At 37.6% G+C, this 12,793-nt stretch overlaps 1 long non-coding RNA gene across 6 annotated transcripts in view; it reads left to right on the top strand.

Moving 5' to 3' along the window:
- The first annotated feature begins 383 nt into the window (after positions 1-383).
- The window catches only part of LOC308595506, a 107,857-nt gene continuing 95,447 nt past the window's right edge, over positions 384-12,793 (top strand). For 5 of the 6 annotated variants that reach the window (XR_014012058.1, XR_014012059.1, XR_014012060.1 and 2 more), the window contains exons 1-2: positions 384-2,092; positions 2,890-2,949. This is a non-coding gene — a long non-coding RNA (uncharacterized lncRNA). Of the gene's footprint in view, positions 2,093-2,889; positions 2,950-9,623; positions 10,060-12,793 lie in introns of those variants that run through there. The other variant, XR_014012063.1, reaches the window with a different exon arrangement.

The raw sequence follows: 12,793 nt of genomic DNA, 5'->3' as shown, positions 1-12,793 counted from the left end.
CACCTTCTTCAGATGAAGGGAGTTCCTCTGGATCCAACTGCCTGTTTTTCAGCAATCTTATCTGACAGAAGCTAGTGGAATACTTTGGCAAGTAGAATAAATACAGGGTAGCTTTGAACATAAAGGTCCTGATGCAGCAAAGGTTAATTTCACCACTTCAACGAATAGAAATGGGCCTTGGTTAGTAACAACTTGTCCCATTGGTTTCAGTTGTATGACTAATTTTTGTGTGGCTGAGGCCTTTATGTCCAAAGTGGCATTTAATTTAATTGTCTTGAATTGCCTACCTGTTCATTTCAAATACACGTTGCCTTCCTGTCTTTTACTGAAAATTATACAGAATGCAATTGTTTGCAAAACAATTGTAGATTTCCCCCATAGATTCTGCCCCCCCTAAATTGTCTATGTGCTTTGTGCATTCTCACAATAAATTGGGAATTTTATTGTTTTTATTGCATGTCAGAAGATCAGTACTAGGAGTATTATCACTTTCTAATAAGCTAACTTAGTCTACAACAGGAAGTCCCCCAGGACAGCTGTAAACTGCTCTTGGAATTCACACTATGGAAGAAAATTTGTGAAAGAAGGTTAAATACATTCCAATACACTGGGTAGAGCCAAATAAGATTATTGTATCTTATTTGGGGATGGAAACTTAGGGAGAATGTGTGTATAATATATGCTACATATTAGGAGTTTTATAATAACTCCTTGTTCAAGGGTTTTTTTTTAGAAAGTGTTGCATTCCAGGACAAAGCAGACATGTCCCTGAATAATGCCACAACTCTCTTTTTTAAACAGATTATCATTTTTAAAAAACAAACAGCAAAGAAAATAAACAAATGATAATAACACCAATATAAACACTGGCTGTGGATGAGGTTAAAATAATAAAAGTGACATTTTGGGCAATGCATGCAATGTTAAAGCTTTTGAAAAAGAGATGGTTTTATATTTTTCGACCACTTAAATAACTGTATCATAGATAACGTTTGAATGTAACGGTTGTAACTTAACTGTGTACATTTTGACAAAATCACATTCTGCCTTACCATTCTGTGGAGGGGATGCAAATATTATGGAAAGCTTTTTGTGTGTGGCTTAAATAAAGTATATTGTTCCATCTTTGGAAGTAGCTACAGTCCTATCCCATCGACAGTTGTGAGCACAAGCCTTTTAATGTACAAAGGGTAGCAGTACTTCAGCCAATCTGTGATAAAGGGGGGGAAATGAGATCACTATGGAAACGGCAGGGAGAATCTAAAAGGTTTCTTTATAAAGTAAACGTCTGATGTTTGTGACTGCGGGGGCAAAAAAAATCATAAATCTGTATGATGCTATCATTTCTGATTTGTTATCGCAGCAAATGCCAAGTGTAAGCAGTCTGACCATGGCTTTATTAAGCGCTTTCGTTTGCTAAGATAGCTACTATTCGACAGCAGAGGAGGGAGAGAGAGAGAGAGAGAGAGAGAGAGAGAGAGAGAGAGAGAGAGATGGCAGTGGTGTAGGGGAAATCTCATTTGCTTAAATTTTTCATCATACCTTCTTTTTTTTGTAATCACAGAGAAAGCTTAGAGCTTATGCAGTGAGGAACACCATGAGGTTTCCAGAAAGACAGTCACTCGGGGAGCTGAATACAACTGCGAAAGCAATGTTTCACCCCCTTACGTGTCTGCCTTTGATCTCAGATTGAAAATCTGTGACCCTCTCCCTCCAATCCAAAAGCAAATAAATGCAAAAGGAAAGAAACCTTCAGAACACAGGCTGGCAAGGACAAAAAAAAAAAAAAAAAAAATAGGAAGGAAGGAAGGAAGGAAGGAAGGAAGGAAGGAAGGAAGGAAGGAAGGAGACTGTAGTTGTAATAGCTCCCATGGACCTGCTTGGACAACAGGCAACTGCCACTGGATTCACTGGACGAGCTAAATAAGGGTTGCAGGCAGCATCTCTGGTCCTGCAAAGGACAAGGAAAGCTTTTAGGCTTTCTCTGTACTTGCTGCCGAAGCTCTCACAGAAGCAACAAGACAGCCACAGCTCTCCTGAAGTCCCAGTTCTTCAGAATTCATCTCAAAGCTTGCAGAGAAAGAAAACGATGGTAAGCCAACAATTATGAATACTGTTTACTGCATTTAAACATGATTTTTATTTTGTGTCTTGCATCTAATAGGAATTATTGCTTCTCCCTAGATATCCTGGTCTTTTAAAAGACAGGTGTGAATTTTGTTTGGTTTTCTGAGGTATAATTTGTTGATTTGGTCCAGTTTATTCATTTGTGGCACTAGACATACAGGGGCATTCAGAGATTGTTGTGGTGCAACTGTAAATTGGTTGTGTCAACCCCAAGTTAAACTACTTCCATTTTCAAAGCACCATGTTCCTGTAGCTTAACTTTTAGCATGTGACTCAGATAAATAAATTTTAATGCTAAGGTTGGATATCTGGAACGATAAAGATTTTAAATTATAATTGCAGTGACATGCAAAGTTCAGAAGGTAGTATTTCTTGTGAAAGCATTTAGATATTGTAGTAGACTTATGAGTTTTAACTGGAACAAAAACTCCAGCCAAAATCCTGGCAGTGCAAACTTTTGAAAACGCAGAAATAAATATTTCAGTGATAAATAAATGAAATGATTTCACACCAATTTAAGTGTTGCTTTTTAGGCATATCATAAAAATCAATGATCTGCGGATAAATTTGTGGAGTGAAATGAAACTGCTTTTAAAAAAAATTCTATATAGCACTACCTTGGAAAAACAGTTTGAATTACCTTGCTACATTGGCAGATAATGTATTCAGACATTTATCAGATGTTGATGATAACACTAACTATATAGGGCTGGATGACACTAAAGGGGCAGTTTTTGAATGTTTGTATTTATTTTCTTCAAGGTATTCTACACATGGCCTTTCCAGACCAGTAACTTCATCAGGACAAAGCTTATTAGGTAGGTCAGAATAAATACTCATACAAATTGATAGCTTGGGGGGGGGGGGAGAATCTAAATTGCATGCAACACAATGTTAATGAATAATCTCTTCTGCCCAACTATATTGTATGCAGTATGAAATGAGAGGTTGATTGATTTACGTGAATGCTCATTTATTATACTGTTTTTATTCTGAATATGCTTTCGGTCCTGGCTAGTGCTGGTAGGATAACAGAACTGAAAACCAGGAAGCTGTTGCACATATCCCATGCCAACACCCCCCCTTGGGTCACAATATTCAGTATAGATACCTAACAGATTCTGAATGGTACATTTGTGTTTAGAACAAAGCAAATACCTGAAAAGAGCTGAGAAACAAGTGTAAAATACATCACAACTGAGAATACTGGAAGAAGTTGTGATTTTTAAGGGCAAGGGAAATGTTACCATCAACATAGTGAGGATTCCTACTGCAATGAGACTTTTTGAAGATACTATCTACCAAAAAGATAATGCTCTAGGAGGGTCAATATGACAAGCACTTTTGATAGTGGTTCTCTGAATTAGAATATAGCAGCTGCCTATCATCTTGCTGTTCTATTCTTTCCAACCTTTTAAGTAGTACCTAGGAAATAATGCAGGATCCTAAACCATATTTTTATAGCAATGATATTTAAAAGGCCAGTTGTTGCACTTGTTTGGGGGAACACATCTATTTTGTAATAGATCAACAGAAGGGAGTTTGGGGGAATTAACTTATGCTGGCTTTGAATCACTGCCATCAGTAGACTTCAACAGAGAAAGTCGTTGGGTTTCAACTTTTATTTTATTTTTTTCAATCCAGTGCTTACATGCTATTGTTGTTATTAAAGTTTAACCCTGATTAATGATTTTTTTTATTTCTTCATGTGGAATCTGCTACTAATTTTGCTAATACCTAGACAATAAAGATTGCAATTGAATGTAAAGCCATGTTTTTGAACCCCGCTGGAGTCAATGGGCAGTATCCAGCTAAGTCATACTCGGAGTAGACCTACAGAAATCAATGGACTTTGGTTGGTCATGACTAATTAAAGTACATTGATTTTAATGGGTCTACAATCCAATGGGATTAAAGTTGCATTAAATGTTTTCAGGATTGCAATCAAAGACTAAAATATTTATTTTAGCCTTTAAAAGTTTTAATCTTTAAGAGTTTATGCCTATCCAAACACCATACACTTGTTCTCTCCTTGCACTTTTAATTTTGTTATTAATCTTATTATTTTGTTAATACATACCATTCATTCTATATATTCACTAGGAGATGCCACATTAGTGATCTTAAACCTATAGAGGGGAGTTCACCATTTTAAATAATACAGATTTACACAGTTAGATAAAAGGTTAATTAAGGTTAATATTGGAAAACATGTTCTGAGACTTCCTTTAGCAAAAACTTGAATGAATCTGATGTAATTCTATGCATTTTCTCTCTGTGTTTGATATGTAATATTTTTCTAGATCTAGGCTGCTGCTAATTCATTAAAACTTTCCTTGAGGGCAAATGGAACCTAGATATAAGTAAGCGCCTTTGTAGGAAAGCACATAGCATTATGAGTTAGCTAAGGGAATACTGTAACTGTATCCTCAGGTAACATTTTTGTGTACGAGTATATTATGCAATAAAAGTGGGTATTTTCCCCTTGTTTTTATATTTCTTCTGGGAAATATCCAAACCTTTTCAAGCAGGTTATGCTCCTGGCTGAAATTTGCAGAGAACAATCAAAATAAACCCTGAAGAATATCTAAGAGAAATACTACTTGTGCTTGTTCCTTGGTTCACGAGTAGCATTGGACCTCTATTTTGGTTGAGTTGTCATCACATCATGTGAACGTCCTTGTTAATTATGATAAGTATTTGTTGGAATGAAGATCCATGCAGCTGGCCGTATGCATGTTTGTTGAATTTAATAGGGCAAACTCTTTGATAACTTTTATAAGACTGCAGCCTTACTCTGCAACATATCATTCCAAATTCACAATGAAAGTTCAGCAATTCAGTAGGTTGGATCCTGAATTCACTCTCATCTGCGGCAGCATCCCCCAAGCAGAGTTCTACTCGGGGGATTTACTTGCTGGTGTAGGGAGGGTGACGTCTGCTCATTCCCTCTTTAGTTCCCAGTACTACCTCCCGCTGGATTTTGGGGGGGACACTTTGGAATAGTGTGGGAGGTGTCACTGCAGTGTGCAGGTGAAAGGAGAATGCCAAAAGGCACCTCTCTCCTCCTACCAATGGGATCTGCCTTCTGGATCAAAAGTCTTCCTTTGGCAGAAGAGGTCGTTCTGTCTGTGGAAAGTGAAGTCTGGATCAGACTCAATTTCTCTTACCTGCCCCGCACCACCACTTTAAAAATGTGTAACTTTAAATAATGGCTTTTCCCCCCAGCAACAACTCATGAGAACTCAGTTCTGGCACCTCTCAGGTGGGCACCATTGCCATTATGTACCAGTTCTTCACATTTTTGTCACTGTACCTCTTCACCGCACTGGACAAATGTCCCTGCTGTTCCTGAGTGGTGCGCATAGATCAGCATACACACATATTTGTCTAGTGTACCATCTCTTAAGACTGAGCTGCCACCAGGTGCCAGAAGGAGCAGTAGATTCATTTTTATTGAAAGATAAGAAAACCTGGACCATCTTTGCAATGGGGTATTCTGACTTGCACATGGAGTTGTACTAAATTTCCTATTGACCCTTTTTAAGCTTTTGATTTTGTTGTTCTGTTTTTATTTGATTATTTTAAAGATTTGTAGGCTACCTTTTAGTGTTGTTTTCCTACAAGGTGGTCTTTAATAAATAAAACACGACATGACATAAATATCACAAAAGACCATAAAACAGTGAAATTATCAATAACAATCAACATAGCAACCTCAAAAATAGTTTCCCCCCCCCAGAAACTTTTATGCAAAAATGTATTTTGTGTTTTTCTTTTGTAAACCATCCTGTGGCCTTTGGATGAGGGCTGATATATAAATTTAATATATAATAATAGTAATATTTCCTGAATATACTAATAATACACTAAGCACTGTTGTCAACTTTCCTACTCTACTTTTCCTGGGGAAAGCATATTGGTTATAAGTGTTCATTGGGGACTTGCATTGTGGGAAAGTGACTAGATTGTTTGGAAAGCAAATCCAGTTTGTTTGTTTGCATGCCATGTTAGGGCCACCACAATGCATTTTGCTGCCTGAGGCAGACAAGATACCCTGCTCTAGAAGTTGACTGGAGTGGCATCTGAATCAGACTTCAAGACTGGTGATGGGATAATACCTTACTGAGGCACTAGGACAGCACAGGTCTGTTCTCCAACACAAGGGAATAGCCAGGCAGCTTAAGAAGGGCACTCAGGGTGCTGTTGCCTATGCATCTACGTAACTGCCATCTAAGGCAGCTGCCTTCTTTTGCCAAATGGTAGGGTAGCCCTGTGCTACACTTTACACCCTGTCACCTGCAAAGACCTCAAAGTACAGTGGTACCTCGGATTACACATGCTTCAAGTTACATACACTTCAGGTTACAGAGTCCGCTAACCCAGAAATAGTGCTTCAGGTTAAGAACTTTGCTTCAGGATGAGAACAGAAATCGTGCTCCGGCGGCGCAGCGGCAGCAGGAGGCCCCATTAGCTAAAGTGGTGCTTCAGGTTAAGAACAGTTTCAGGTTAAGTACGGACCTCCAGAACGAATTAAGTACTTAACCCGAAGTACCACTGTAGTACACTTCCTAGGTAGTCTTCAACAGTATCATGGTATTATGTGCCTTCAGGCCATTCTCTTTGCAGATCTGTTAAAAACGAAGGTAATCTTCACATACACACTTCCCCGGGGTCTTTTTCTGTTTTGTTCAGAACAAGCATGCTGATTAGTCGAGGAAGACCCGCGCAATTAGCCCTGTCCATGTATTTCTAAGCGAACATACTCTAGAAAAGCTTGGGAACGAAAATTCCTCTGTTTGTGTGCATGCACAAATAATGTTAGGATATGCATAGTCTGATCTATTCATAGGAAATGTAAATCATTCTGGTAGAATATCTGCAGAAATCTCATGTTAAGGGGATATTTGGGGCATGATGGTTTCATAGCATAAATATTAGTAGATAGGTACAGGATGATTGATAACAGGGTTAGCAGACTTGTCTGATGTTAGCATTTGCTTTTCTTGTGAATCTCCTGTTCTTTTGATAGAATATATATAGAATATATATGGTTACATAGATATAGCACAGAATGTGTTTTGAATGTGCTCCTTAGGGGTTTACTTTTAGATGTAAAGAACTACTGGACATTAAACAGTAGAAGATTAATGGGTTCTAGCTGTGGAACAAGAAGTGTCTGGATAGCAAGTAAACGTCAAAGCCCATCTAGCCAAGAAAGCTGAGAATTATCATTCTCTGCATATTATAATTGTAGCTGGGATGGGCAACTCTCAGGGCGTCCTAAGAAATTTTGTCATTGCATAGTGGTTGGACTAGATAAAACTTGAGCCATCAGGCAGCTCTAAAGTTGTGTTTCCATTTGAGATTCTATCTCAGTGCTACTTGTCCTTGATAATTGTTTAATTGAGCAGTGCCACCTCTACATAAGGAGATAGTCTGAAGCTCCTAGAAATTATTTTCAAAGCAGACATCACTACTGAAATCCAGTGGTGTTAGAGCTCGGCTTGGATCTGAGAAATCATTGTCTCAGCCCCACAAGCTTGTTGAGATGCCAAACCTTGCTGCTCACGTCTCCTTGGAGGAAGAGCAGGACACAAATGTAATTAACATTTGCCATGATATATGGTTTTGAATGTTTACAGCAGATCAATCATTCCACCATAAATGGTTTAGCCTTTACTACATTGAAAAGTGAGACGGTAGAATTGCATCATGTTTATGAGAAAGTTATAATCTGGGGTGGTATTCAACTGCTTTTTACTCAGAGTCGACCTACTGAAATTAAATAGCATGACAAAGTTTGGCTCTGTAATTTCAATGGGTCTACTCTGAGTAAAATTTAGTAGTATTTCCCTTACAAATTTAATTTGGCTCGTTTTCTTTATTAGGTCTCTGTAATGAAGGTAGTTATTTAAAATGCCATACTTCTTAAGAGGACAAATCTTTTTTCAAAAGTATTCTTGTTTCATCATATTATATTACAAAATAAAATCACACTTTTGCTGAAACATTTCATCTGAAATTTTAACCGTGAAGACATTTCACAGCATATCTCAATGGATAAAGTCGCTGACCCAGGAAACAATTATATTTACTCACCACTCTCTTTTGTATAATGAAAAATATTTCCACAGCGATACATTTCATTTAATAATAAAACTATTTTCTTCTTACCGTTGTTTCAGTGAAAAAAATAAATAATCGGAACTCTGGTTTCTCCTGACAAGCACAGAGAATGTAGATTTCAGTATGTTCACATGTATGTATGGGTGTTCACATTTACAGAGAGAGAGAGAGAGAGAGAGAGAGAGAGAGAGAGAGAGAGAGGTGTCAAGAATTCACATAGTATCCAAAGTTGCTTTTTTGGTATACTTCTGAAAATCAATTCATGATCCAAAGGAAAGTAATCCTCCAGGAAAAAGAAGAACCCTTGCATCATTCTGGGTTAGGCCAAGATAAATACAAAATCTGAAGATGGCCTCATTCATTAGAATCCGTTTTCAAATAGCATTCTAACTTGCTTTAAAAGGAAACTCAGTGTGAACACTAAAAAGCTCATCAGATCTGACCTGAAATTATCTCTGTAGAATAAAAATGTGCAATGTTGTCTCTTTTGGTGGTTTTAAATCCAATGCTTAATTTTGAGCTTTTCTTATTTTGTCCATGTAAATGAATTCTTAAAATTTATTTGGAGGGAGGCTTATTTTGGAAAGGAACTTGCAAGAGCACATATCTGCCTTTGGAATCAAGTACAGAAAAAAACTCCACTGTCCAGATCTCACAAAATATAAATATTTTCTAGGCAAAAATGTAAATTTATTTTGCAGACAGATACAGCTCACTGAAAGTGGAAATCTAGGTATTTGTTACTGAATCACGTATCCCATTCAATGATAATATCAGTTGGGGTAGAACCAGGTAGTAAATTGGAATTAGAAAATATTTTGTATGCTAAGATATATATCAGGCCATATATAGAACAAATAATTTAGTTTTTTTTCTAAACGAACAGTATATGTGTTAAACTCTTGTAACAACAAAAAGATTATTCATGGAAGAGTAAAGCAGATCTAGTTCATGTTGAATTCTAAATATGCCCAGAGTATTATCAGTTATTCATTTTGTCTACATTTAAAATCTCTCTCTCTCTCTCTCTCTCTCTCTCTCTCTCTCTCTCTCTCTCTCTCTCTCTCTCTCCCCCCCCCCCCATTTTATTGAGTGTGTGTGTTTTATAAATCAAGTAGATGTGTTTTTCATTCTCTGGTTTTGTCACGGAAGCCCAGCAATTGACCATTGATTTTATTCCCCCTACTCTTCTGTGGGTTATAAAGAGAGCTGTGGGTGGTTAATTTATGAAAGGGATGCGTGAGTAAATAAAGAGTTAAAATAAAGGCAGGCTCACTGGTTTGTTGAGATCTGTCAGAGTCTGAGTGGCTGGCTGCATATCTGTCTCAGGAACAATAGGTACCTGTATTCTGCTGGGCAGTCAGCAGCAATATGGAAAAGGTCTGCTTTGGTTAAGAGGTTTCTTCATGAGAAGCCCTAAAGACAGACCCACTTTTTTTGGCGGGGAAGCAGAGGGATGCAATCTCAACTGCCTTGAGATGAGGGGCAGAGCTTTGATCATTTCTATTCAGCACTGACTTGGCCTGAGATTGAGGTTCCCAGTCTAGAAGTCAGCAGGCTGTCTTTTCACTTTCTTCACAGAGGCACACACACAAGCACGCAAACATATGCTCTCTCTCTCTCTCTCTCCCTTACGCACATACACACACACACCCTCCTTTGCTGGTCTAAGCAGGCAGCTTAGTGTCACAGCTATAACCAAGGCACAGTGCACTGAACACAGCAGCACCAGTCTCCGTGGTGGGAAGAGGGGGCACGGAAGGTGACAACAATGGAGAAGCCTCAGTCCACTTGCAAGTTTAGGTAAGAAAGAATGATTTGTTTTCTCAAGGTTTCAGACACATTAGAATCCGTTAGCTTGAAATGAAACTGCTTAAATGAAACTGTTTAAGGATGAAGATGCCAGACTGTAGGTTTCCCCCCATTCAGTTTCTGCATTGCTAGTATAAAAACACAACTCCATCCCACCCCCCACTCTCGAGATGGTGACTAATCTAATTAGAAATGTTTCTAGCACTCACTTTTTAAAAATGCATTGTGATGCTTTCTTTTACAGGGGGATTGTGTCACGTAGAGCAGTATTTATTCATTACGGTTCAATGGGGTAAAATGCCACTTTGCACCTGCCATACATATACAATATTAAAACTGTGTTCCATCAAACCCATTTTTTAATTATTTTCACACTATTAACTGTACCGAGTTCAGAGAGTTAAAAAAATTAACGAGCTTCCCTGCGGAGTTCAAATAGTATAATCTACATGAACCACTGCAGCAGGGAGAAGACATTATTCAGGGAATATATTTTTAATGCAGGTGTAACCTTTAAACTTTAATGCATTGCTTTCTCAACAATTTCAAGGAAAACAGAGGCATGTGCAGTCTGTACTTTAAAAGAGCCAGTGGCTTAAAGAAAATAATAATCAAGTTGAGCATTAACAAAATGAAGCAAAGCTTATGTACATATATCTGTGTAAATAAATGCATTTATGGTATTTTCTCTTGATGCGCTGTGGGAATGCTACAAACAACTTACTGAATGTGTATTCCCGGATAACCCATAATTGTTAAAAGGAAAGTATAGTAAACAGAGTTTCTGTTTGGAAACAAATTGGAAATCTAGAGTGAAAATGCTGGAGAAACAATTTGAGGCATAAAGTTAGACAGCTAAAAGAACACGAGGGGAGGTGAATCTGCATTGGTGCTTTTTTTTTTAATTGACTGTAAACCAGATGCCATCATTTCCTTATCTCAAAAGCCTAGGATTTGCTACAGCATGCCATCCCTTTACAAATATAAATTTACCGTGTGACTCCCATACAGGAACAAAGACTAACTTTGACGCTGTGAGCTTTATAGTACTTTCTATTTATTGTAAACAACTGGAGATTTTTAATGAAAGAAAAAGGAAGGCAATTTGAAGCTTGAGTGTACAGTAATCAATGTGAGGGATGCATTTTATTCAGTTGCCCATTTGCAAGATTCATTCTGAGCTTCCTGTGATATATTGTTATGTAAATATGGTTCAGCAGGGGAAAGCGGTGCTAAGGAGATTCAATTTACTTTGAAAGTTGTTCATTTTAGCTTGGGATGAATGTTATTTGTTTGATGTGTCTCAAAGGAAAGAAGTGACTTTTTCATTGTGAAACCTATTGTGATGCGAACAGGGTGATATAATCTTTTTAATTTTGGCTTTCACACCACAGAAGATAAAGAGAGATCTCAGCTCATTTAGTGATTGCTAAGTCTTCTTGGGTGCCCAAGGACTGATCTTGGTTGCTATGGCTAATCTGACCTCAATCTATGCCGCTTTAAGAACCAAGGCACTTTCTCTCTTTTTTTACATTTAAGAGCATGTACCTTGATTTATGTCCAAAATTGTGACTAAATGTCTTTGTATCCATATGATAAATGGTGGCATGCAATTAATCATTTTGTAGAAGTAAACACTGCTGTCCCACTCGAAATATGTTTTGTTCTGAGTTAATGGTATGGAACAAGCCAGTCTCGGCAAACAGCTATCTATTATTTTAGAGAACCATTAAAACTTGGATCAAAAAGAAGGAAATTGGCATTCACTTTGCCTTGCATTAGTATTTCATTTCTGCTATCTGGTGATGAGACGGCATGTAGATTGACAATGAATGACTACCATTCCATCTCTCTACCTGAATATATAATAGATTAGTTTTGAGTGTATTTGTTCCACGAGGCCAAAAAAAGGGTCCCTGCTGCTTTATCTGATACTGTTTGTGTGCTACTCCATTATCAGTGGCTGTACAAAGATTTGCAGTTAGAAGTACTTTTGCTCTTCTGAAAGAAGCTCACTGTTTTAGTCTTATGCAATTTCCCTGAACTCAAATACTATCAGATTTTGTTACTATTAGAAATGTTCTGCCTGTATGATACTTAATGGCCCTTGCATTTTCATGTATTAGAGAATCTCTTTCACAAGGAACTACTGTGATTAAAAGGATTTTTTTTGTACAAAGTGTTTTTTTTTAGGGAAAGGAACAGTAATATTTCTTTTCTGCTGGAATGGAAATTACTGGTTTGACTTCTTGTTTGGGTTCTGTATGCCAGGATAATGTAACAGTGATCTCAAGCTAACAGAGAAAATGATCTGGTGTTTTTAGCATAGCTAAAAAGCACAGCAATACTTCACAGTCTTTTGCTTAATAATGAGTTGGCTAGTTAAGATTGCCACTACTGTAAGGACAGCCAGTTGCTGTGTTGTGCCTGATGGGATGGTTGGCATTATAAACAAAGAAAAGCTTGAATTTGTTGGTAATTGTACAAAAGCAGCCCTTTAGAGGAAATCTTTTATTCTCTTTAAAAGAACCCATAACACATAAAGGCGGCATAAGTGAAAGTTAACAGCTACCGGTAATTGGCTGCTGTTAGAATTGATCACTGGTTCATACCTAGGCACCACTTTGGAGACCAAAATAAGTTCAGCTATGAATGTCATAATTACCGGTATAGCAGGTCTAATGTTATATAAGGGTTTATTTAAAACACTTGCTAACCTTGATAT

The sequence above is a fragment of the Podarcis bocagei genome (assembly GCF_964188305.1).
Source record: "Podarcis bocagei genome assembly, chromosome: 10".
In the NCBI taxonomy this organism is placed as follows: Eukaryota; Metazoa; Chordata; class Lepidosauria; order Squamata; family Lacertidae; genus Podarcis; species Podarcis bocagei.
This window is presented reverse-complemented; position numbering and strand designations above follow the sequence as displayed.